The sequence below is a fragment of the Syzygium oleosum genome, unplaced genomic scaffold (genome assembly GCF_021117445.2).
Source record: "Syzygium oleosum isolate NSW1041296 unplaced genomic scaffold, Sole_v2.1 Sole_v2.03, whole genome shotgun sequence".
NCBI lineage: Eukaryota > Viridiplantae > Streptophyta > Magnoliopsida > Myrtales > Myrtaceae > Syzygium > Syzygium oleosum.
In genome coordinates, this window is record NW_026607487.1 from 1,694,357 (window position 1) to 1,721,916 (window position 27,560).

General features: G+C 37.2%; 1 long non-coding RNA gene and 2 pseudogenes across 2 annotated transcripts; 2 read left to right on the forward strand and 1 right to left on the reverse strand.

Moving 5' to 3' along the window:
* The first annotated feature begins 1,366 nt into the window (after window positions 1-1,366).
* Window positions 1,367-13,094, forward strand: LOC115694494 (disease resistance protein RUN1-like; annotated as a pseudogene).
* Window positions 13,095-13,112: 18 nt separating this feature from the next.
* Window positions 13,113-15,776, forward strand: LOC115694493 (uncharacterized). Of its 2 annotated transcripts, none has more exons than XR_008816053.1 (5): window positions 13,113-13,386; window positions 13,538-13,596; window positions 14,346-14,478; window positions 14,656-14,721; window positions 15,324-15,776. It is a non-coding gene; the product is annotated as an uncharacterized LOC115694493 (long non-coding RNA). The 2 variants fall into 2 exon arrangements; XR_008816052.1 differs by having other exon boundaries at window positions 13,124-13,386; window positions 14,367-14,478.
* Window positions 15,777-17,240: 1,464 nt separating this feature from the next.
* Window positions 17,241-24,844, reverse strand: LOC115662380 (ATP-dependent DNA helicase Q-like 1; annotated as a pseudogene).
* Between the last annotated feature and the right edge of the window lie 2,716 nt (window positions 24,845-27,560).

Genomic DNA, 27,560 nt, shown 5'->3' on the forward strand with positions numbered 1-27,560 from the left:
GGTGGTATTAACCCAAAAAGAATGACAATTTCCTCGTGAAAGAAACGCAATTCCGCCACAATTTCCTTGAAGTCTACATAGAGGTAGTCTTGCCAATTTCGAGGAAGGGGATTGTTTTGGTGGGTCTTCGTAAAAAAGGTAAGGGTTAAAAAGCATGACAATTTCCTCGTGAAAGAAACGCAATTCCACCACAATTTCCTTGAAGTCTACATAGAGGTAGTCTTGCCAATTTCGAGGAAGGGGATTGTTTTGGTGGGTCTTCGTAAAAAAGGTAAGGGTTAAAAAGAATGACAATTTCCTCGTGAAAAAAACGCAATTCCACCACAATTTCCTTGAAGTCTACATAGAGGTATCCTTAAGATAGTTAGCAAAATATTAGATAATATGAAAAATAAGAATTGTAGGAAATTTATTAAAACAATGAAAAAAATAAGATCATTTGTCTGAGGCATACATGCACTATCCTAAGGATGATACCGCCCATCAGAGTACAAAACTCGGTGCAATAGGCTCTAGCGGCAATCCTCCCAAGATATAACAAACCTTCTTCTTTGTTCCGCACGGAATAATAGAAAAAACAGGAACAATGTTATGTGTATATCCTAGTAAAGAAAAGAAAAATATGTGAATTTGGTGTATCTTAAAGGATTGTGGTTTGAAGTTTAATCTTATATTCAAACGAAAGAGAAAGCCGTTAAGAAACTGTTATAAATCAATTGATAATTAATAAAATGATGACCGTTATAAATTCGGAACAAAAAATTGACTGACGTTACCAAACAAATTCCTGTTCTTTGTTTGTTCTGGAGAATAAAAGTACAGAAAATTAGAGAATTTAGAGTAATACCAAACAGCCCGAAATATGAGTTAAAAAGTAAATTTTTGACCATTTCAACGCCTCTAGCTCTAAGAGGCTTTCATTTCAATAGGCAGGAAAAGCAAAAGGTTGCCCATCTTCACTTTGATTTGCATAGCCATGCGATCCAATTACGAAGAGAAAAGACAAAAAGGTGAGGGTTAGTCATGTAAGACGCGGCAATTGCGTGTTTTCCGAGCACATCTGGTTCATCTTTTAAGGCCAGCGAAAAAGTCATTTCCACTACGGATACCTTTTGCAAAAGTCCTCAGGTAAAAGAGATGATTGCGTGGCTCTTTAAGGAATAGCATAATGTAAAGTTTAATTTCCAATGTGAACACCTTGACTCCAACGTAAAGTGTCGATTCTTTCGGTTAATGGGGTCAGGGAAAGCAAAAGGTTGCCCATCTTCACTTTGATGTGAGTGGCCACGCGGTCCAATTTACAAAGAGAAAGTAACAAAGTGTCCTTGAAGTCTACCTTGAGGTAGTCTTGTCAATTTCGAGGAAGGGGATTGTTTTGGGGGGTCTTCGTAAAAAAGGTAAGGGTTAAAAAGAATGAGAATTTCCTCGTGAAAGAAACGCAATTCCACCACAAGATTGCGCGTCTCCTTTGAGGCAAGAGAAGAAGTTAAAGCTTTATTTAAAGTCCCAAGTGCTCGTGCTCGAATAGGAGAAACGCATCGGGTCAAAACAACACGCCAATCAACAAAAATCACAGAGACGCTCGTTTTTTGTTATGAGATATTTGGCTTGATAGCTCCAAGCTGAGGTGTGAAGGTGATCCTCCGATTGTACCGTCTTTCGGGACTCGAAGACAACTTGATCTGCTCAAAGCTAACTTAGTCTTGAACTCAAAACCCATTGTAGTGATTTCATCTCTGCATCACTCCTCCAGGTAAGCCTGACCTTCATTCTCCGGTCTATTACAATAGATAGGACAATTTTTTTTATTTTATTATTACTCATTGCATAACACCAAATATCCTTTAGAGCATACAGAATATTACATGTGATATTCCCTCGACTTTTTCAAAATCATCATTACATATGTTGCTCATTTTTCTTTATTACAATCTTCTCATTTAAACTAATCGATTATGAATAGTTAAACTGGTTGAATCTAGTGGAATTGCATGTGGGCCCTTAACCCGATATTGTTTGCAAAACATTAATGGTTGACTGAACTCCCTTGGGACAAAAAGCCCCGTCTTAAAATTACAAAAATACCCTTCTAGACCTTATTTTGGGTCCATCGACCTTATACGTACCCCAATTTTCCAAATATCGATCGTGTTAATCTATTCTCTTCAATAATCGCACAAACCCTTTCAGAGGCTACGGATTAGAATTGTCAACAACAAAAATTAATCTAAACATATCAGATCAACTAGAGAATTTTTGGATGTCCATAAAACCATTTTTCCATTATATTGGCAATTTTCGTGATTTCTGGAAAACGACAGAAAATTCAAATGTTTTCTAGAAATTATGAAAAATTCACAATTTTACTATTTTTTTGTGCTGGTTACAATGGAAAACTTGAAAGTGGGCAAAGCTGCTGGTTTCAATGCACTTACACATATTTAATATGTGGACAATTTTTAGGTGGACTTTATCTTTGCAGATTGTTAGTTGCATCGTGATTCAGTATTGATCTTTTGTTGAACTAGAACGAGTAGGTCTTCAAGCGTGCTATACTCTATTGCGCGCAAATTGCCACATTTTGCTTGAATCCAGAGACCATAATTTTTATGCGTTGTGAGATTTCTCTATGTTTGAAGGTCCTTGATCAATTTATAGAAAAATAAATCAGAAAAATAAAAGTAGGCTGGTTCCAGGGTTAATTAGTTTGGTTCTCGGTTACCAAAACGGAGAACCGATTAATATAGATTAAGTTCCTGAATATTAGTTTAGGACCTACTCATCCCGAAATCGATCCTCTTAAGAGTAAGTCTTCTCTTAAGGAGATTTCATTTGACAATTTTACCTCCCTGTAGAACATTCCAAATGAGTAATATTCTATTTTCCTCGAATTGTTGGACCATTTATCCTAGAGAGTATATTCCCTTTCACCTCTAACTCATTTTCTCCCTTCTTTAACAAAAAAGAAAAGAAAAAACTCATTTTCTCCCTTCGAAGCTCTAAAAAATTGACCGAGTCTTTACGTTTTCTTTTTTGGTCAAGATCGAGTCTTTACTTGAAAAAAAAGTAAAATAAATGAGGAATAAAAAAGTACGGCGAAAGTTTGAGCATTTTAACTATATTGCTACTTTTTACCTGCTCTCAACTCATGATAGTTTCAATCATCACAATATAAAACGTACCAAAATCCATAGTATGATACTTCTTAAGATCTTTTACATGATGTCCAAATGGTAAGGAAAAAAAAACTAGTTGATCTTTTGACACACACATGAAAACATCAAATAAATCAAGCCATACGCGCATATTAGGAGATTCACCTAGCTTTATATCACTCATTTCTTACACCTCTTTTGTTACGAACAATAAATTTGTTCTTCAAAATGTGATTAATCAATTTAACCTGACTTATCACAAATTTAGCCGATAATCTTATTCTATTTCCATTTTATTGGAGAAAAAAAAATCTTTAAGGTGATAATCTCAAGGTGGGCCCTCCAACAAAAATGGGGACAAGCGCTCAACGCCATTGTTTCAAACCTTGGTCGTCTCTGAATTTTCCTCAGCAGCTTCCTTTTACTTCCTTTCTTATCTTCTTCTCCTCCTTCCATCGAATCAGTACCTAATTTCTAATCGTTCAAACTAACATGGAGAAAGGGCAAAGTCAGAGCAAGGCAAACAATGAGATGCACCATCTCATTTCAGGTTGTTCCTTTGCGGTGCTTCTTGCGTCTCCATGCTCGTATTCACTAATCTCAATAAGAAGAAAAAGAGTGCATAAAAAGAGAGAACTGAGGGAGCATCCACTCCTCCGTTTGGTGCCATCTAACAAATTATAGCTCTATTTTACAGACAAGATATCAATCAACTCTTTAGATTTGAAAATTTGAAATGAAAGGCTCGGTGATAGCATACCAGTTCAAAATAAATTCATTTCACATGGAATGGTAGCACGTGGTGTCAGCATGGAATAGATAAAACATAAATAATCACGAGCATTTGTTTATCTCTACCTCACATTTCCAACTTCATTAAGAATATGACAGTTTTAAACAAGATTAAAATATAAAATCACATCCACAATTACTAGCTCGGTCCTTTCTTGACGTCTTTCACACATTTCTAATTCCGTTTCAAATCAATTATTTTCTTTTGATTGATATATCAAATTCTGATTTTCAATAACCAAATAAAAACCGAACGTATGCTTATATTTTTAATTGAATGCAATATACTGATTCTAGTTCTTTATAGCCAAAATGAAAAATTAATGTGCACGTTAGTCGTGAGTGGATCAAGCCAACAAGTTTGACTTGAATAGGGTGAGGTCCAAAAGAAGATAAGGCAATGACTAAAAGCATAAGCAACTGCTCCCAGTCCATCAATTACCAATTAATTAAAGATTTCATGTTCATTTTTTATTGTGTGGTAACAGATTCATGTTCATACTTGTTCGTAGAGATTAGTTCATTGATCCTTTTATGCAGTAGAAAAGCATGTTGCGTTCCAAACTTTCGCCCTTAGATTGCCATGCACAAAGGGCAGAGTCAGAGAAAGAGGAAAATTGATAACACTTTATTCTCTTTTTTGACTTTTAATTTGTGTTCATGAAGGTTTCTATGTGTCCTGAATTCATAATTCAAAAGCCTTTTGGACGTTACCTCTAAATATTGCTGCTTTCTTCTAAAAGTAAGCCCATACACTTCATTCCCTTCTTTTCTATTTTTTTTTCCTAAATCATCTTTTATTTTTTGAATATTTCGCATACTTCTTTTTTCATTGGTTTACTGACTTTTCAAGAGCTGAATGATATGCCAACAAAATTGTAATAAAAAAATGACCCGGAAAAGAACTCAAGGACAGTGTCCAAGTATTTCATATATCATTAGTAACTTAATACTAGCGCGTTATGCTCATTTGGTGTCATTTAACAAATTATAGCTCTATTTTGCAAACAATATATCAATCAATAATAATATAAATTTGAAAGTTTGAAGTGAATAGCTTGATAACATCATATCATAGATTCATCTTATATAAAATTATTGGCATGTGGGGCCAGCATGAAATAGATAAGAGAGAAATGACAACGACCATTTGTTCAACTCTACCTCACATTTCCAACTTCATTAAGAATATGACAATTTTAAATAAAATTAAAATATGAAATCACCGAATTTGAACCAATAAAAGAAGTGAAGCAACCGACCCCAAAACGAATAGAGGAGCAACATTCACACAAAAAGAGAAAAGAACATGAGAGAGAGAGAGAGAGAGAGAGAGAGAGAGAGAGAGAGAGAGAGAGAGAGAGAGAGAGAGCGGAAGCAAGAACAAAGACGGTCTAAGATTGATTGAAGTTAAGCAAGAGGGAGAGTACCGTGTTCCAAGCGATTGGAAGAGAGAGGAACGTGTCAGCTTGTCAGGAAAGCTCAAGTTTTCTTGGAGAAATAAGGCCAAGAGACCTGTACACTTTTAACAATTCCTTTTTTTTTGTTCGGAAAAAAAAATCAAGTGAAAGTTTTGTCGAGCGGTCCTTAAAGACCGCGAAAATTCAAAGACTTTGGACATTCTTTTTTCATCATTGATTTTTATGAGCGATCATGTTACTAAAGGTACAACTAACAATTCATATTGTGTCATGTTAATTGTGTCATGTCGAGTTAGGATATAACACGAATATGGCAAAACCCAAATAAGACGTGTTTAGTAAACGCATTGAACTGCCACAATACAAACACGACACTTAATAAAGCAAATCAGACGACACAACACGACAAATGCAATTATTAAACGTGTCACCATATGAATGTCAACACGACATCATGCAATATCCTAACCTGTATACATTCAAAAGATGCAACACATTGCATTACATTTAAAGAAAGAGCAAAATTGTTTCGCTTGATATTCCAATTACAAGTGAGACGCAAACTTTTGTATTAATATTAATCCTATGTAAGAGCCATAAAATTTTATCTCACAAAAAGCCCCAAATTTCGAAGTACTAAAGCCATAAATTTCATAATCTAAAATTAAGAACAAAAAAACAAGCGGACCATGAAAAAAGAGAGGGAAAGCTAAAATTCCTCGAAATATGTTTGGATACATGTTGGGTGGAAATGATGTAAATGGAACTTAATTTCATTGATAGACTTAATTATCCTTCATTCTATTCATCCTTAAAAAGGAAGTAAGGCCACTTTTGGAAGAAAAGTGCAATTTTTGCATTTCCTCTCATTTCTATGCACTTTTAGAAAGAAATAAAATGTGGACCCAAAAGGAAGTATTTCCCTTTCATTTAGAATCATTTTTATTGACTTCCTTCATAATTTAAACAGTTGAGTAATTGAAAATTTTTCCTCGTTTAATATTTAAGCTTTAGTTAATTTTATATATGAAATATGCCTAAAACTTGAAACCCACCAAATTAAAAACGTGATTGATGGAAACTTCCTCCAATTAGGAAAGTGCACGCATCTAGAGGATGAGGTTTATTGGGCAACAATTAATTGGCACTGGGATTAAACAGAAGGCATTGTAAAAATGAGGTTCCTACATAATTTCAATATCTTGAAATATCATAGATGTGCGTGAAGTTACATAGTTGTTTGAATGTGTTTTAAGGAAGTTTACTAATTACACTTCAATCTGTTTGAATACTTGAATGTGTTTCAACTATGTGTTTCCGAACAAGTAAATGATGTGGGCTTTTTGGGGGCCTCTTTAGGGCCACCTTATCTTCCGCAGTGAAACGACATCAGCTTACTTAACTGAAGGCCACATCTTCATTACCTATCTCTTTCTCAAGAACACGAACCTTCTTCAGCATTGCCTTGGGGAGCAATAAACCTACACGTTAGTCAGAGTGGACCAAGCCAGCAAAGCATTTGCAGAAAAGCATCCTAAAAGCATCTTTCGTTGTTCATCAATCCTTTTGAGCAGCAGAAAAGCATCTTTTCGTTTCAACTTTCCCCCCTCAGATCGCCATGGACAAAGAGTTGAGTCAGGGAAAGAGAAAGAGAGCAGAGGAAGAGATCATTGAGGGAGCATCCACTTCTTCGTTCATCTCTCCGGTACTCACAGGACAAGGTGACGATCAATACGACGTATTCTTGAGCTTTAGAGGCTTAGATACTCGCAAGAAATTCACCGATCATCTCTACCATAGACTGGTCAGCGCAGGGACTGTACCTCTTTCCGTGTTCAAGGATGATAACAGCATCCCAATTGGCGAGGAATTTGGTTCACAGATTCTCGGTGCCATCTCACGGTCTAAGATTTCGATCCCCATCATCTCCAAAAATTATGCTACGAGCAAATGGTGCCTCCGTGAACTCATTCATATGATGGACCGTAAGAATAGCATGTCACACATAGTGTTGCCAATTTTTTACGAAGTGAAACCATCGGATGTGCGGGATCTAAAAGGAAGTTTTGGGGAGGCCTTCCGTTTGAGCCAGGCGCGTTTTGAGGAGAAGGATATCAAGGAAGGGCGACAAGCCCTTAATGAAGTCAGTTACTTAAATGGATGGGAATCTGAGAAATTTGCCGACGGGTACTTCACTGAACCTTTCTTTTTTCGATTAGTAAGTTTTCTTCTTCACACAGAACCGATGAAATGTAGATGAATTACTTTCACTGCAAACTCAGAAAAGATCCCCAAAATGTCCCAGTAAACAACCATAATGCCTCGAAGACGACAAACTCTAGCACTCCCCAAGATGTCCCTAAAAACTAAACCAACGGCCCCTAAAACCAAAGCATCCCATAGTGCCCAAGAATTTTACATTTTCCACCGGTACAGAGCCAAAAAAAAAAGAAACGACAATACCTCCAGCCAATGGTATCAATCACTAAACAATAGGCCTACAAAGGACTCCAATGCTCTGTCTTCCGAAGCTTGATCACCACCAGATAAAATCAACCTCCTATAGCCAATAAGTGTTAGCTCAGTTGATAAGGATCGAACACTTCGCATAGACTATGTCTAGGTTCATGATCTCTCACTGTTTTTGTTGTTTGACAGGCATGAGGGAAAATTAATAGAACGTGTGGTCGAAACTGTTATAAGTAAGTTACAGGAAGATTTTCAGCTGGATGTGCCTAAGCAACTAGTTGGACTTGAGGGTCGTCTTGAGGAAATTATGAATTGGATAGACAGTCTTTCCATCCATGCTCGAATGATTGGAATTTATGGCATGGGTGGGATAGGCAAGACAACTCTTGCCAAGCACATCTACAATCAACTCTCAAATAAATTTGTGCATGTCAGCTTCCTTCCAGATGTTCGAGAAACTACGAGGCGCCACGGTATTACGTATTTACAGAGTCAACTCATATCGGATATACTACATAGCAAAAGTCAAGTGTCTAGAATTGATGATGGAATTAACATAATCAAATCTAGATTCAAAGGAAAAAAGGTTCTCATTGTTCTCGATGATATAGATGACAAGAATCAACTACATGCACTGGCTAGGGAACAAAATTGGTTTATGGCAGGTAGCATGATCATTGTTACAACTAGAAATGCAGCCGTTCTTGATCAATCTGAATTCGAGGGAGTCTACAAGTATGAATTGAATGGATTGAATGAGGCGCATTCTTTGCTTTTGTTTAACAAACACGCATTTCGTACGGACCATTCTCCAAGGGACTTTGAGCGTATATCTCATGATATCACATCCACCATGGGTGGGCTTCCCTTGGCACTTCAGGTTGTAGGTTCATACTTGTACAAAAAAACGGATCGAAAAGTGTGGGAAGATGTGCGGAAGCAATTAAAAAGACAACCACATAGAGATGTCCAAAAGATATTGCGAATAAGTTATGATGCATTAGAAGATGGACATAAGCAGATTTTTCTCGATATTGCTTGTTACTTTATTGGCAAAATTAGCAATTATGCCATGTACATATGGGAGGACGATGGGCTTTATCCAAGTCAAGGAATTGAAGAGTTGAAGTTGAGGTGCTTAATTAAAATTGGAGATGATGGTGAGTTTGAGATGCATGATCAACTGAGAGATCTTGGAAGGAGCATTTTTTGCAAAGGACAACTACTTGACAAATGTAGCGGACCATGGGACAACAACAACTACAACGGAACCTCAAAAATACTAAGCAATCCAGGGGTAAAATATGGCACTCCTTCTTTTTCTCTCCCTCTTATTTTAATATATTTAATCTGATCTATTCTAATATTTCATTTAGCACCTTCCTTTCTAGGAAAAATATTTTTGTAAACATCCATTTATGTCCATCGTAGATTAATTGTGACAACTAAATAAATATTAGTATCTGAAGGATGAAAGAGTTAAATCATTTGATTCGATTTCATTGATATAAATTACATCCGTAAAAAATTAATTTACAATCAATTTAATATCCTTTAACTACAAAATATACACTATAAATCTCATTTACTAAAAGCATGCAATTGTCATATCTAGTTGAAAATATTGATAATATGAAGGACTACAATAATGATGAAGATGAAGTATAAACATCATAGATCATATAAATGAAGATTTCCTGGTTGAAAGGAAAAAAAAAAGATGGTATGTGCCAATTATAATAACTGATAATTAATTCAAAGCAATAAGTTTGGAAAGAATTTCACACTTATCACATATGCTTGCATTTTAGTACGGCCGAATGTATTGGTGGTGCTTCTATGATTTATGAATCCAATGTTTGATATTTTTTTCTCCATTTTGATTTTGAAGATACCCATCCCTCTACTCTACTAGTTATATCTATCTCTTTTCATTCTTATTTCATCTTAATAAATAAGATAGCAAAAATCCCCTTAAAAATATTTTTAGGAAAATCTTATTATTTTTTAAGGTTTTATCACATTAACCATGCTCATTTCTTATAACAAACATTTCTATCTGCCATAAGTTGTTTTATATTATTTATATTTTTTGGGACAATGCCTCTTTTGTGCCAAAAACCGCTAGACTAACTTGACTATTTATAAAAAAAATAAAACTTGACTAATGAGAGGAAATGTTGTGCTTATTATTATATCCATATCTTTGTGTCCATTATATATGATTTTCGGCATGAAGCCAATTTTTTCAACTATGTTTCTCTTTTACTTATATTATCAATGTGATTTTATTATTATATATTGTCCATTTGGATGCCTCATAGGCTCATGACTGATGAATGGCCAGGAGTTAACCTTACCAATTAACCAAGAGATGTTGGGCAAAGGAAACAATTAATAGTCTTGATATAATTTGAAATAGTTTGTTGCTATGATTTAAATCACACTCTTTTGTTGATCCAATAACTTCTTAGCATTAGCAAAAAGAGCACACCATACAGGTGTTTGAAAAATGAAAAAAAGTCAAATATGTTTTGAATAGATAGAAACATTGAAAGATGATCCTTACCCAAAAAATAACATTGAAAGATGATAATTAGTATAGAAAAAAAATATTAAATGATTATATGACACGAGAGATTTTGATTTAACTTCGGAAAATGAAATACTTATGGGACTAAATTTCAATTGTCTCGACTATTTTAAATATGATTTTATTTATTTTGTTATATCCTATTTCTTAAGTTCATTTTGATGAAATATATGCAAAAACTTTTGACGAGGTTTGAAATCCCCTTTCTGTATAATAGATTTTTTAATGTATTACACAATATAGATGATGTACAAGCGAAAATTAAGAAAGATAGCGTGAAATTATGATTACAACAATTTAATGACTTTTTCTACTAATAAACTTAAGAGAAATTATACCCATCGCAGGTTTTTTAGCGGTTAATACATAAAGTAGAGATAACAAAAGACGAGTCAAACTGCAAAAGTGGATCAAACCAGCCAAAATGGCAATTCTAACCAATTGAACTTTTGGGAGAAAATAAAGGTATTATTATTAAAGTGAAACAAAGCCACATGAGATTTTTTTTTTCACCATTTTCAACTCATCAAATGATCTGTTTTAGCAAGAACATTAAACATTAATGTTTTGACTTATAAAAGCGACTTTTTTTTTTCGATCCCTGTCAAAGTACACGCGCTACAAAATTTGAAAAAAAGAGAGCCAAAGATAAAACATCAAGGTGCATTTGCGTCAGTTGTTTTAAAGCAAGAACTATTTTTTTTTCTTTATTTTCATGTCATTTGTTCAAATTTCTAAAGGCTGTCAAAAATAAAAATTAAACGTGATTTCACGTGTCCATATTTATATACGGGAAGGATAGCAAGATAACAAATCGTGCGAATCCAAGATTTAAAAAAAGCCAAAAAACTAAAAAAGTAAAAAAAGTCAACTGAGAGACTCCATGGATTGATTTGATATATAACTGGGAATTGAAAAGGATTCCGTCATTTTCTTTGTCCCGTCCAATTCCTTCGCCCATATCCAGACGCCCTCAGATGAACAATTTTAAAACTTGCAGAGACGCTCCTGGTTCTTTGACTTGATGGGGGGAGCTTCAAGCGGAGGCTCCAACGAACTCCTTTCTGAAATAAGATGGCTTGAGTGGTCCGTCGAGGGAAGCGATTTGTTTCTTCCGACGACCAATTTGCATCTACCGAAATCATCGGTGCTGGATTTATCATGGAGCGGCATCAAGCGGAGACTCCAACGAATATGCATCTGCCGAATTTCTCAATGTTGCGTCTTGGGAGACGATCCGCCTCTTCCGACGATCAGTTTGCATCTACCGAACTTATCGGTGCTGGATTTATCACACAGCATGGACATCACAGAGGATTGGGAAGGATGGAGTACATTCATGGTAAGATTGGGGGGGAAAAAAAAAGAGACATCCTCCCTCTCTCTCCGTGATTTAAGATGGGGTTTTGTTTTTGTTTTTGTTTAGCCGATCCCCACACTCATTCTTTTGACAGCTTTATTCTCCTCTCTTTTTTGTGTAGACGGCAAAGCGGCTACAAGTTCTCGACCTCAGCTGGTGCGATGGTTTAAGATGTACTCCTGATCTCTCGGCTTTCACGCAGTTGAAGATCCTCACCTTGAGTTTTTGTACCGGACTGGAGCATCTCCACCCTTCTGTTGGCAAACTCAAGAGCCTCGTTTCCTTGGACTTGACTTACTGTCAAAGTCTCAAGGAGCTACCAGAGGAAGTGGGCGAATTAAAAGATTTAGAAGAACTGAGTGCTGTCGATTGTGTGTCACTGAGTGAAATCCCTAGCTCAATTGGGGATCTACAGGATTTGCAACACCTGGACTTGAGTTGTTCTGGGATTGAAAAGCTTCCCAGTGCTATTGGAAGGTTGAAAAATCTGCGGACTCTAAGTCTCCAAGAATGCAATAGTCTGAAAGGGGCAATTCCAAGTGAAATCGGTGACTTGTCTTCGCTCGAGTTTCTCGATTTCGCTTTGTCACCGATATCTGACCTGCCAGAAAGCATCCGGAATCTTTCTTCTCTCCGACGCTTTTGGCCAGGGTACTGTAACAATCTCGGGTCGCTGCCAGAGCAGCTTCCTTCGGGCTTAAAGGATCCGTGGGTCTCTTAGTCGCAGGTTGCCACAGCTTTCTAGCCTAATCCACCTAGAACAACTCCATCTTCGGGCATGCCATCTACTTGAAGACATCCCCGAGCTTCCCTCGAGACTCTTGAAACTCTGTATTGTGGAGTGTGGTAAGCTGATATTGCTTAAGCTCGACGGATTGAAGAACTTGGAAGCGCTTTGGAAAACAATGTGTAGTTCAATTGAAAGGCTTCTTTGTCTAGAATCACGGTGTTTGAAGACATTAGAGGTTGTCAGGTGCAACAATCTAGTCGAAATTCGAGGTCTTCATGGTGCGAAGTTCTTAAAAGCGTTGGATTTTACAGGATGCGAATCAATGGAGATGTTGCCAAATTTGACGGGATGTGAGAAGTTACAATGTCTAATTGTTCGAAACTGCAAGAAACTTACTCAGCTTCGGGGACTTGAAAAGTTGGATTCGATTGATTTGGATATTTCTGGTTGTGACTCATTGGAAGCAATACCGAAATTATCTGGAACGCGCCTCATTAGAAATTATGAACGAAAGCTTTCTTGTTTTCGCTATTGAAATGTTATCTAGGAGAGATAATGTTTGAGGAATCTTATATTACAAATGTGAGACGAGTCATGTTTCCTCAACAGAGGTAAATAAGCAGTGACAATCATTTTTCTTCTGAGATTCATGGCCTGCTTTCATCACTATCTTCTTTTGACAAGAAAGTTTTCCATGACAGGGTTATGTACTTTCTTAAATTGCTAGTCTTACATAATTGAAGGAGTGGGGAGTTGGTCATAGAAGCTAACATGATGCTTCAGCTAAGACCAAAATGTAGACCCAAATGTCAATAGAAGGCATAATAAGATTCTTCATCCTTGAATGGCCAGCGTGAACGAATAGAGTACGACTTTTCTCGAAGCTCTCTTTGTTTAATATGATTTGCTCCACACCGGGTATCTATTTGATTGATTTTGGAAACTCTGAATTTGCCTCTGTATAATTGCTGTTGATTACGTTATAGCAATGCTTTTCGTTTATCCTTCCATTGGCAGCTTCTGAAGACTGCAAACAGATAGCAGCTTGTGAGGCAAGAATGAAAATATCAACAAAGGTAAACGAGAATTACCTAGTGATTAACAGTTCCCCTATCGATAAACCCAGGATTTGAAATTTTCATCTAGAGGCCGATGAACTTCTGCTACTCATTATTGTTTACTACGCCCAGAATTTCCCAATCTCGAAAGTTCATATTTCTTTGAAAAGAATCCTTGGCCATTTTGAGTTCCTTTGTGAGTTCTTTTGTATGTCAAATTTGACTAATGGCAGATATCCTATTTGGGACAAACGCCTTTCGATTTTCCGTGATGAACGAAAACCCTATCATGTTTCTTATTGTTCCCTTGATGTCCTGCATTAACCTTCTCAGAAGAGCATCACTTCCCAGTAAATATGATGAACTGAGCTAAAATAAAATTCAAGGTTCAAGTATTTCTGGTTGGTGACCAAAAAAAAATGTTAAAAGTAGTTTTAGCTAGTCTGTCATATATGAATGTAGACCACCTTGACATTACCAGTAGTCAAATTGTTGTTTTGAAAGATTATCAAGCAAGGTAAACTGTTGCTGCTTCTATGACAGGTTTGATTGGTCTATGTAACGATCTAGGCTTACTTTGGGACTTCAACTCAGTTAACTGTATCGATGTCCTTTTGCATCAATGGACAATTTTTTGCCCGTCTGTGAAACAATCTGGGACAAGGAGCTCAAGAATATGCTAATTAGTTTGCATCCCGTTTGATCCTACTGTTGTCATGGAATCGTTTTATCACATGCTTGATCTAAGTCTGGCTAACTTGGCTGAGGAACTTCAAATTCCATGCCAGAGACCGATCAAAATGAAGAAGATATATTTTGTAGAGGACCCATCAGCAACAGCTGAGGACCATCTTTTGTGCCAACCTCAAAGAGGCTCGTGGGCCAGCTGGAGTGTCTTGAGTAAGTTTTGATGCTTGTGAGGATCTAAAACACTTTATCTGGTCTCAACAAGCACATACCTGAATGATTTTAAATGTTGTATTTTCAGTTGAGTGCTTTTTGTATGCTCATGAGGTTCAACCTCTCTGTTAATCAAATATGTAGCTGCTGATTTTTTTGTACGTCACCCTGATGCAGAGGTGTTTGATGCCGTTGCATTCTAATGTTATCACTCCTGAACTCGATGAGGCTCTGCAGAAGGAGGTATGCACTACTAGTCATACCATAACAATGAAACAATAACCTGTGTGCTTATACTATATGAGCTGTGGAATTTCACCTGAAAATCAGTATGCAAGTATGCATGCGGACAATCTCCTCCATTTCTATTAGTTTATCATTGTGATACTATCCTTTGAATGTTGTCATATAGGTTTCTGATTTTTTTAATTTGATAAGCTCAATTCTCATGCGACGTTGACTTTGTGAAGTTGAAATTCACCTCCTAGAAAACTATCCTGTATTGCTGATTTTGCTAATGGGATATTGCAAAATAACCAAGTAACAAATTCATCTTTCTGTTCTGTGTTTTAGGCACTTCACCTTTTTAGCATAATTTTGTTGACGTCAATTATGTTCCTAAACATAAACAAGGAGATTGTTGCTAATTGCTTATGTATCCCAAACCTATTGTTTTCTTTCTCATTGGCCAGCTGATGAAGCTTATGTTCATTGCTATCCAACTGCGATTGGGGCAAATGATGTTTGTGCATTCGTGCCTTATCTTTCATGGTGTATATTGTGATGCTCCGATCTCAGTTATCTTCATTTTATGATAGTTAGTAAATCCTATCCTTCTTGTGTAGATTCAACCTGCATTTCATAAAATTCAGAGAGCAAATCCCCAAACATCACAGGACGGAGATGTGGGCAGGAGTGAGATAAGTCACGAGATGTTATGGAAAGGCGTTCCAAAGTTCTTTGCCAATGGTTCTTATAATGTGCTCCATGTTAATAATCTTCATAGGATTCTTGAGATAAAGGGACCTCTTCTAATGTGGTGTAGTAGTCCTCTGCAAGCTTTGGCATCATGCTATTATTTAGCAAAGGTCAAATTTCAAAATGCTTGCAGGAAGACCGCATGTGCAGGTGGTTCTGTATGTGAAGTTAAGCACAAAGTCATGTTTGTCAACAAGACTACCGTTTAGATGTCGACTTCAAGCTGTGAGAGACTTCTTTCATGGAAAAAGCGAATGTCGTGGAATCAATAAATAATCTGTCAATTGCAGGCAAGATTTTCAGTGAAAAGGTTCCCAAAAGACTAGTTTCTCATTTAGAAGAATTTTGAGCACAAAATAAAAGTCTTCCTTAGCGTACAATCATCTCTTGGAATTCGGAAAGTTCATATATTGACATTTTGTCTTTACCAAAAAAAAAAATATATTGACATTTTGCAATCACTTTAATCATATAATCTCAAACTTGATTCCTTTTCGTATGAATCTATAAAGCAAAAGGAACACAGCCATATATTTTCATACCTGAAACCAAATTTTCTTAGGGATTATCTACATTTGAACTTGTTTCAACGGGTAGGCTCCAAGTAGAACTTGTGCGGAACCTGGAATTGCTCACTCCTATTATCTACTTGAATTTTAACTCAATATTTTCCGGAGCTCAAGACAAGGCCAAGTAGCTTGTTAAGCCAAGTTTGAATCTTTAAGTACTAAATCATACACAATGGAGGTCGCATTCACAAATCAAAACACTAATTAAACATAGCAAACATGAAATATTCTAATTTTGAGAATATTAATTAAATATAACACGAGAAGAGTCGCAAGTAAAGTCAATGTATTGATTGTATAATTTATTACTTAATTGCTCAACCAATGCCTAGGCATTTAATCCAAAGGGCAATGGCTTTGTCTTTGACTGCTCATACAACATTAGTTACGACCTTATCGACTAAATTGGTTTGAAGTTCGAACATGAATCGATCGGGATGATTGGATGAACGTGTTAAACCGATTGAACCATTCGGTTATGTTCATGGTTTTCTCCCTTTTCTCTTCCACTTTGGTTTGATGGTAACGATTTGCTTTGAACTTGTTTATAAAAGTTCTATCACATACATCAAGATCCTATTAATAACAGCCATTCAAACAATAACCACGTAAGTTTCAAAAGGACAGGAGAAGGTTTGCTTTGGTCTCTTTGGTTCTCCCCATATTTTTTAACCTCTGAGCCTCACAGGAGACGGTACTAGAAATATGAAAACTGTCCTCAAATCAGAATGGAACTACAGAAGTCCTTTCGGTTCATTTAACACCAGTGAACTGCATATTAGAATATACAGCTTCGGTAGTTTGCCATATGATAAATCCTATAACGAAGAGGAATCGAAATAGACAAATTGAGGAAATTAGGGGGTTAAATAACCCCAAAAACAGAGGCTTAAACAAAATTTGGCCAAAAAAAAGTTCTAAACACGGAAATCGACCACGAAGTAGATCTAAATGTCAAATCCTACAAAGAAAGCAGTCTTCTTATTTTGCAATCAGCATCATGTCGTTGAGAAAAAAGCTTACTGAAAAGAGGAGAAATTAGCAGGTTAGACAAATTTTACTTTTGCAAGGGAATGCATGCATGCATGCCGAAACATGTTGCAGAAATTCAAAAGGTAAGGAAATTCGAAAAAAAAAAAACCCTCCGGCAAATATAAATATATATGAATGTCACATAGGAGTCATCTCATTTTCCTATGTTTTGAATGCTGGAGATTGATGAATGAAACAACGATTCGAACGAACATTATACCGGAAAGATCGAACATTGTGGCACTCTTCTGGATACTTAATTACCGTTAGATACATATTAAGATGATAACCCAATAAACAAAACAAACCTCTCTGTTTCCTCCTTACTGATTTCATCCTTTTCTCTATTGATGACGATGAGCATGATATTCCGTAATTACTACATATTAAAATCGAAGCACAAAGCTTGAGCATTTGCGCTTCAACCATTGGAACCCTCGTTTGAAAGAAGCCTTGAACTTGCCCTTGACCGAATAAAGCTTGTATCTGGCCACCCTCCTCTTCCTCTTCTTCTCCGGGCCATTCCACCCCAACGGTTTTATCGACTTCTAAAACATAAGAAATAGGCAGATGCCAGAGTCCATCTCGACTTACAACATCAGGTTTGTCTATTCCCATCCCAAAGGCAATGGTAGCACATACAATCTGGACCTCTCCAGTATGCCATTTCTTTTGAACAGCTACTCTTTGACGGGCTGCTAATCCAGCATGATAGTACACCGTCTTTATACGGCACTTCTCATTCAAGTATTTTGCGACGTCAACACATTCACTCTTCGAAAGGAAATATACTATGCCACAAAAATTAGCAAAACGATTCTTCAGCAGCTCTCCAAGCTGCTTCAATGGTTCCTTGGTCTTAGCTATGACCCCTCATATTTTAGATTTGGTCTATCAAAGCTTGTCTCAAGAACAAGAGCATGGGTTGCAGAATCATTGTTAAAAGAATAAAAGGACGTGCCAAGATCTGCCAACGTTTTGTCAACCTCCTAAACAACTAGACCATTGTGGCCAGACTCCTGGAATTTGCCCGGTAACTGTTGTGGCTTCTTCAGGTGTCCACGATTGCTTCACCAAATAGCCAACCCTATACAATAGTGAGACATTCTTCAAGCTGCATATTTGGTCCATGCAATTACATGGACCAATCCCAAGCCAAATCTAGGTCCATGATTAAAAAACTCGAGCCACAAACTTAACAACTGTCAACCAAATTAGTTTTGGGCATGGGAAAAAACATGCCAAGCTACCCTGCTTTTCTTTCTTTTTCTTAATCCCTTCAAACTGGTGGGGCAAAAAAGAGTGAGACAACTTCACAGTTTTCAGAAGCATACCATGGATTCTAAAGGATGTCTGGCCAGAAGTTGAGTGGATGAATTGCCCGAAGTATTGCTTTGATTAGGAATGTGGATTTCCTGCCCATTTTACTGCCAAATATCTAATCTTCATCTTCATTGTCAGTAGAGGAATCCACCTCAAGAAAAGTTAGGTTTTTCTCAGGTTGCGGAGAATCTTCTATAGGATTAACATTGTGCACAACATTGCATTCGCCGTCATTAGGGATATCTTGGCCATACATGTCAGTCGACACTCCACAAGCTTCTGGTTCCGCAGCTTGCAAATCATCCCAATCCTCAGTATCTTGCATAGTTACAGCAAGTTCTGCTAGAAAATCATTGCTACAGTGCTCCACAGTGATAAACTCTCAACCTTCATCGCCTTAAGTAAACCAAAAAAAGAGAGATGATTTTGCAAGTTCCATGACAAACAAGAGATCTAACATATCCAATCTACAATATATAATTTGCACTTAGTTCAATGAGACACGATATTAATATTAATGCAAGACACCATAAGTGATTTGCAGTGAGTTCAGAAATAAGCTGGACAGTTCACTAGTCAAAAGGACTACTCCGCCAAACCCACAAAGAAACAGGGATGAGATTAATGCTCAATGAACTAAATTTAACCAGCTCCAGTCCATTCAATTCCAAAGTAGACTATTCTATAGCCATCATCAGAATAGCGACTAACCGCAATAAATCTCCTTATTAGCAATGCACAATCAATCAATTTAAAAATTATCCACGCAACACAATAAATTATGTCATTCCCTAATGACCAGATATCGCGCAATTTGGCCAATAAGCAAGAAAAACTGCCATTCAAAGTAACCTAAACACATCAAACAGGAACGGTGCCGGACATTTTGCCCGTCAATAAGACTACTTCACTAAATTCGCTCCCAGCTATTCAAACCTAGAGCAGACTATTCCACAGCCATCATCATCGTGGGGAAAAGAAATACCTAATCAACCTCTGTAACACTAATCAGAATAAAAACGCGGGACAAATTAGTGATTTAAGTAACGTAGAGCGAAACAAGAGGGTCCAAGCACTTACTGGGGGACTGCTTGTCAAAGCCAAACTCGAGAGCCAAGCTCAGCAACTGAGCTTTCGCTACCTCCAAGCCCCGATCCTCCACGGAAGTCAACCTGTTCCAGTGATTCGATTGATCGATCAACGATGCACAAGTTGGAATCGAATTGATTGCCAGTTCTCTAGAGAGCATGCGCCATTGCACTTTTAAAGATTCTGGTTTTACATCCTTGACTACTCCTTAACATGCACACAACCTGGCTGAAATCCTTTTTGGCATATAGAGCAATGCACACTGCTGGTAGATTATCTTTTCTTGCTCTCCCTGATTCTCAGTAATAGCTTTTGATTGACTTGGACATTGTGTTGTGGACGACAAAACGCTGACTACATGCCATAGAAAAATAATTACTGAACCAACAAAAATAAGTCGAAAAAAACATTATAAGCAGGTCAAGTTAGATCAGATTCATTTGTCACTTTTACAGCAAAGAAAAGAACTTTATCCTAGTTTAACTTAATTTCAACACACCAAAGTTCCATGCATGGAAGAAAGAATTTGACTTGAAAAAAAACATAATTCGCTAGTTCTTGCAATCAATAGCCAAGAATGACAATTTAGCAGGCCATTGGACCATGGAACCAGTAAAGGTTACTTCCAACCGCACTAACAAACCGATCAGTGAAACTAAAACGTTAGAAAAAAATTGAATTAGTTGAGTATTTGCCAGCATGTCAGCTTGATTCTAAAACTAAAAATAGGCAAAGGCTTAGAGTCCATATCAACTTACACATCAGGTTTGTCTATTCCCATCCCAAAAGCAATGGTTGCACGTACAACCTGGACCTCTCCAGTACGCCATTTCTTTTGAACCGCTATTCTTTGACGGGCTGCTAATCCAGCATGATAGTACACCGTCTTTATACCACACTTATCATCCAAGTATTTTGCAACATCAACACATTCACTCTTCGAGAGGCAATACACTATGCCACAAAAATTAGCAAAACGATTCTTTAGCAGCTCTCCAAGCTGATTCAGTGGTTCCCTGGTCTTAGCTATGACCTCATATTTTAGGTTTGGTCTGTCAAAGCTTGTCTCGAGAACAAGAGCACGGGGGATCCTGAGAGCTTTTAGGATATCCTGCAATGGATGTACATTTCGATCAGACTCAAATGATTTTTTCAACATAATCTGGCGGATAGTGCGCAATTTGCGTACCTCACGAACTGGCTGAATGGCAGTTGCAGTTAAGGCCATTACTGGGAGGTATGAAAAGTTTTGCTTGAGACACATCCCAGTCGCCTATAATCTGGAAGAAAATCATGTCTCCATTGACTGCAATAATGACAACCAGGAAAGTAATGATCAATAAGCTTTACTCGTTTACAATCATTCAAATATACGAGCAAAGCTCAAAACAGCAATACGTTCTTTTCATGAAATTGCACTGGCAGAGCAAATCCAATAAAGACCTTATAAGAAACACAATCAATGATTGCATCATTGCATGCGTGAACTTGCCTTATATCTCAAGTTGTTAATACATAGTACCAAGGTTAAAATAATAAATAGGGAAACAAGAACTAGCTTAAAAGACCTGACTATTGTGCCAAACACGTACACCTCCAATTACTTCGCAAAGTAATTTTTGTGGAGCTTAATTTAGTTGTGTGCATTTTGCTTAATATGATTAATGATGTGCCATTGACTTTTCGCAAAAGAAGGAACTAGATCATTTCCAGAATTAGTTATTTCAACATTGCATTCTGTTATACTAGAACTTCACAGAAGGTCTGGGTTTCAGAAAGTTCATTGTAACACCAACAATGTAATTAGGCCCGAAACACAGAAAATGCAAAAACGTATAAAACGAGTTTGAATGAGCTTATATAAAAGTTAACTTGCTTTTCTTTATCTGGAGAAAGGATAGTAGTTTTGCAGCGGCAACATCATAAATACTTATTCCTTTTGAAGTAGCTCTAGCATGATCTTTTCTACAGATACAAGGATGCCAAAGAGCATACCTGACACAATGTGCCTCATCATAAACAAAACCAGCTAGTTTTGCCTGCAATGTGTGATGGTCAAGTATCAAAAAGTTAAAAAGAAACTTTCAGAATAAGTTACAGTGTATCAGAAATAGTACCTTTCTATACAAGCATTTCAATATCTCGAGAAATGATGGGTTTCCCACAATCCTTTCAGGAGTTACATACAATAGCTTGCACGATGGTTTATCTTTCCTGAAAAGGCAGGCAAAGCAGTGGAGTAATGACTTGACAATCACAACACTCGGCAAAAATAAGTGTTAGAAGTCCAATAGAAATGCCATTGCAACATATGGAGCATAGCCCAACATTTTATGGCAGGACAAAGATTGTATGGTATGATATACTTCTCTAGGAACACTAAGATAAAATTTATTTTTAAGGCAAACATCTAAGGCATGCATCTTTTCATTAACTACATAAATAATGTGCATCCTTTGCAACATATGGAGCATAGCCATTTTATGGCGGGATAAAGATTGCATGGTATGATATACTTCTCTAGGAACAAACACAGACACACAGACAAACAGAGAGAGGCTAAACCTTGCCTTAGTTCTTGGAGGACAGCCACTGCTTGGGCAGCAGTTTGCTGAGAGTTCAAGAAAGTAGATGGTATTCCGTACTTGAGGGTTAGAGTTATTATTTGATCCTAGATGAGAGATAGCAAGGGAGATATAGCAACAGTGACACCTGATTTAAGAGTTGCTGGCAGCTGAAACGAAGGGTAAAAACATCAGAAGAGCACATGAAGAAAGGAAGGGATGAGGGAATTATTCTTTTATTCACCTTCAGCTGATCAGAAAGCACCAGTTGTCACTATTTGTCTTATAATTACTTCAGTTAGAAACATATATCAACTACTTCAAGACTGAACATAAAACACTTCAGGATAATTCAACTTAATAAATTCAGATTAATATCTTCCTTCGTGATTTGGTAGATCAAATATTTTGCATGCTACCAAGAACCATCTTATATGAAAGGACATCAATTTCAAACCAATTATGGGAAATGATCACCCCTAGTTGAGATGATGACATAGCACATACCTGCATAGGAAATATAGACATCTACAATCTGTATTTGGTGCAAGTAAGTTGAAAACTTATTCCTCTTTGACTTAATAACCCTTTTGAATTGGACCTGAACTATGACTGACAACAACACTTACATGCAAAAACAAGATAAATTTTCCATCAAGTAATTACAAGGTCCTAGAAGCATAGCACAAACCTCAAATTCTAGAAATTACAGAATAGATAGAGATGTGTGAAGGCAGAATGAGAATGTCCCGCATTTCCTTCTTTTCCAACTTAGTCCGATCCCGTACATTGGAACCCATGGTTATGTACCCGAATCACTTCCTATCGCTTAATTTGCATTTGGGAAACATTTTCTTCCTTAAGATTAAGCACAAACTTCTCAACAGTGCTAACAAACCAGATTACAAGATCATTTTAAAGCTTAAATTTCGATATACAGGTCTACCCATCTAGTATTTAATTGGTGGAACCATTGAGCAAAGTGCACAGGGCTTGTGCTCTAAACATTGCCTCGACACATAACTTCTACATACGATCATTACACAAATCAAATAATGTTAACATTCACTAACCTGGTAACTTTAAACTTTTACCACCTCTAGTGGGCATGAGAATGAAGCAATCTTGCTTGGCTATAGAAGCTTTACAAGCCTGATGCTGCATTGGTCGAAATGCCTTGTTTCCGATTATTACAACATTTGCCAATTCTATGTCATCCAAGGCTTGCAATTCCTCATAACTCAGAGTTCCGTGTTTGCATGTCGAAATCCGAGAGCAATGTCTTTTATTTGAAACTGATGATATCGAACCTTAAGTGACAATGCTCTTGCAGTCCTTCAACACATATAAGCCTCTTCAGCACCATAAATACTTTCTGACATGGAGTAATGGAAAATAAAAATTGTGCACCAGGAAATGCCAAGCCTTCATTTCACAAAACACTCCTATCAAAGACACTGGATGCTAAGTTCCACACTTGGATGATGTACTATATTCTCAAAATATTTGAGAAATAAAGGTATTGTTCCATCATCCAAAACAAAAATCAACTGTTTTTATTGACCAAACAGTTCTAATATAAGTCATTTTAGATCTTATAGACTGTGGAAGTAACTGGCAAAAGTTAGGAGTGTCTATTATACATTTGATCGGATGAGAACCCTCATAAGCAATTTACTAAATGCTTTTGTACAGGTACCCTGTGTAAGGTCCTTTGCTGTAAGCAGAATTACAAGCAAACTTTAAATGATCAAGGAAAGACACGATTTCAAGAGCAAAGAACAGTGACACACTAATTCAAAGGGTTGGGCAGTTTCATCTACGTCAACGGGAGGAATAGTTTCACAATGACCAAGAGTGAATTACAATAAGAAATAAATCAATTTCTCACTAACCAAAACCCTAATTGCCAGAGTCAATAAAAAATGAATGAGACGAGTGGAAAGCGTTTCCCAAGAGTTTTCTTAGTAGGACACTCTAATCTCTCCCGACCAAAAACCAAGGCAGTCTGTTCTCAATTCTTCTCATTTTCCTTGTTGGCCCAATATATCTCAGCAACAAAAATACATAAAAATATGGGTTGCAGAATCATCAGTAAAAGAATAAAAAGACATGCCGAGATCTGCCAACTTTTTGGTCAACCTCCTAAACATCCGGACCATTGTGGCCAGACTCCTGGGATTTGCCCAGTAACTATTGTGGCTTCTTCAGGTGTCCACAGTTGCTTCACCGAGCAGCCAACCCTATACAATACTCAGACATTCTTCAAGCTGCGTATTTGGTCCATGCAATTACACGGACCAATCCCAAGCCAAATCTAGGTCCATGATTAAAAAACTCGAGCCACAAACTTAACAACTATCAACCAAATTAGTTTTGGACATGGAAAAAAGCATGCCAACCTACCCTGCTTTTCTTTCTGTTTCTTAATCCCTTCAAACTGGTGGGGCAGAAAAGAGTGAGACAACTTCACAGTTTTCAGAAGCATACCATGGATTCTAAAGATCATCTGGCCAGAAGTTGAGTGGACGAATTCCTCGGAGTACTACTTTAATTAGGAATATAGCCTGTGGATTTCCTGCCAATTTTACTACCCAATATATCATCTTCGTCTTCACTGTCAGTGGAGGAATCCACCTCAAAAAAAGTTTGATTTTTCTCAGGTTGTGGAGAATCTTCTAAAATAGTAACATCGTGCACCACGTTGCATCCACCGTCATTAGGGATACCTTGGCCAAACATATCAGCCAAAACTCCACAAGCTTCTGATTCTGTGGCTTGCAAATCATCCCAATCCTCAGTATCTTGCATAGTTTCGGCAAGTTCTGCTAGAAAGTCATCGCCACAGTGCTCCACAGTGATAAACTCTCAACGTTCGTCACCTTAAGAAAACCAAATGACGAAAGAGATTATTTTGCAAATCAATAAAACTACTAGCTCCAAAGAAATGACAATGAGATTAATGCTCAGTGAACAAAAATTGAACCAGCTCCGGTCCATTTAATTCCAAGGTAGACCATTTCACAGCCATCATCAGAACACTGACTAACCGCAACAAATCTCCTTATCTAGGAATGCACAATCAATCAATCCACAAATTGTCCACGCAACACAAGCAATTGCGTCATTCCCTAATCACCAGATATCACCCAATCTGGCCTGTAATCGAGAAGAAACCACCACCCAAAGTAAACTAAACACATCGAACTTGAACAGTGCCGGCCATTTTGCTCCTCAATAAGACTACTTCACTAAGCCACCTCCGGATCTATACAAACCTATAGCAGACTATTCCACAGCCATCATCATCGTGGTGGACAATGAAGCACCTACATAATATCTGCAACACCTACATGATTAAAGTACCGAAGAGGGAGACGAGACGGTCCAAGCACTTGGTGGCAGACTGCTGGTCGAAGCCGACCTCGAGAGCCAAGCTCAGCAACCGAGCTTTCTCCACCTCCTCCAAGCCCCCGATCCTCCATGGAATCTCATCTCAACCTGTTCCAGTGATTCGATCGATCGATCGGTGATGCAGCAGTCGGAATGGAATGAAATCGATCGCCAGTCTCTCGCGAGAGCGTGCGCTCAATGTGCTCCATTCGAAAGACCTTGCCAGCAATGGCGGGAATGAATAGGAGAGATTGGAGCCATATTTTTACGATTCTTTCCACAATTCCGTTTTTGCACCTGAAGTTTGTTGGAAGTTCTATTTTTGCCCCCCATAAGATTTTCTGGTTTCATTTGACACCCTTGGGTTGGGTCTGTTTGGTGGGGAGCCTTTTCTTTTTACTTTATTCTTTTCTGGGCTTGAATGGTTCTCGAACTTGGTTAGATAGGAATGTGGGCAAATGCTTCTTTGCATATATAAGACCATGAGAAGTATCTCAAAATTTCTTTTATCTGTTGTTGCGTATCAGCAAAAGGAAAAAACTGAGAAAGTAATACTTATCTTAATTTACATTTTTACTTTTACATATATACATTTCACTACAATGAACTTAAAATAATTTGAAAAAATAGGTTTCCAACCCTACTTTACTATTCGGCGAAAAAGAAAACACTATTTTGTCGTGCACGAAAAAGAAAATTCTTTTACAAGACCAGTCCCACATTAAAGGTAGACCGTTGGAGAAGGGGAAAAAACAGGTCCGTCAAATTAGTTTAGCGAAATAGGCTTTTTGTCACAATTCGCAAACGTTAAAGGAAAGTTAAGAATACAAAGGTAATCAAACTTATACTCGATTAAAAAAGGTGACGATGGGTAAGGGAAATTACCCATATTTAGGTCTCAAAAGTTTACAAAGCGTAAGAAAGTTACTATCCATTTAGACATTTCTCTAAAGTTACAAAAAAGAAATTTACCATCAAGTGAATAAATTACTGTTTTTACGGAATATGGAGAAGCACTAGTTCAGAGAATCTACGCCTCCAAACAAAAATTACATCCTCCAAAGAAAAATTACTAAAGGTTATTTTACAGATAAATTACTATTAGTGAGGATGATTACGTACGCCGCACGAAAGTTAAGATCCACTAGATAATTTACTAACAGTAAGAAAAGAAATTTACTATAACTTAGGCAAATTATTATTTTTATGGAATATTACAAACTATAGGACTTACGGAACTTACAGTGACAAAAAGGAAATTAGTCATGTAAAAAAGTTGTGAAATGATATGTTACCATGAGATTACTAATAGTAACGAAAATGACGGATACCAAAGAAAAATCACGATCAATTGGACAGATCTTGCCCATTTTCCTTTCTCATTTGGTTGTCGTCAATTGTTCGACTAATTCTTGCCGATCTTTAGGTGGCTTTGAGTTGTGAAGATTATGGAGGAATTTGTTCTAGTCAAAATGGTATGTCACAGCTTGCTTTCTTTCTTTCTTTGCCTTTTTTTACTCTTTGTATAGTCGTGGTGTATGCTTAGCATTTGTGATTTTTTGCATGAAGTAACTACTGGATCATCAACTCATCTGATTTTACTGCCAAATTTGCTTACCGCTGCACAACACCCTCTTGTGGGAGGTTTTTGGAAATCTATTCCTTTTCAATTAGTGGAGGTGGGCTTGATTCTAGCTACGTGAGGATTGAGTTGAGTTGAGTTGAGTATTTCAAACAAAGGGAAGAGCCAGAGCAAAGCAAACATAGAGATGGATCAGTTCGTTTTAGGGAACTAAGCAAGCAAGATGATGGAAGACTTTGACTTGCTTTCCCTTGCCACAGAATTTTCTAAAAGGTAATTAACTCGGTTTCATAGAATAATTGATACGGAATCTTCAAAAAAAGTCCTTTTTTTCATGATAAAAATTTCTTTTGCAAAATGCAGATACTGGCATGAGCATGCAAGTAGAAATATCCCACTGACCCAATTTGGCGTTGCGCTTGACGGCTGCAATTGTTGTTGAGTTATGAGTCCTCAATAACAGCCCACCACAATCTTGAGCTCGACATCAAATCTAGTCAAGCTCCGTCGCAGCGTCTACCCAAATGCATGCTAGAATTACTAAAACACCGT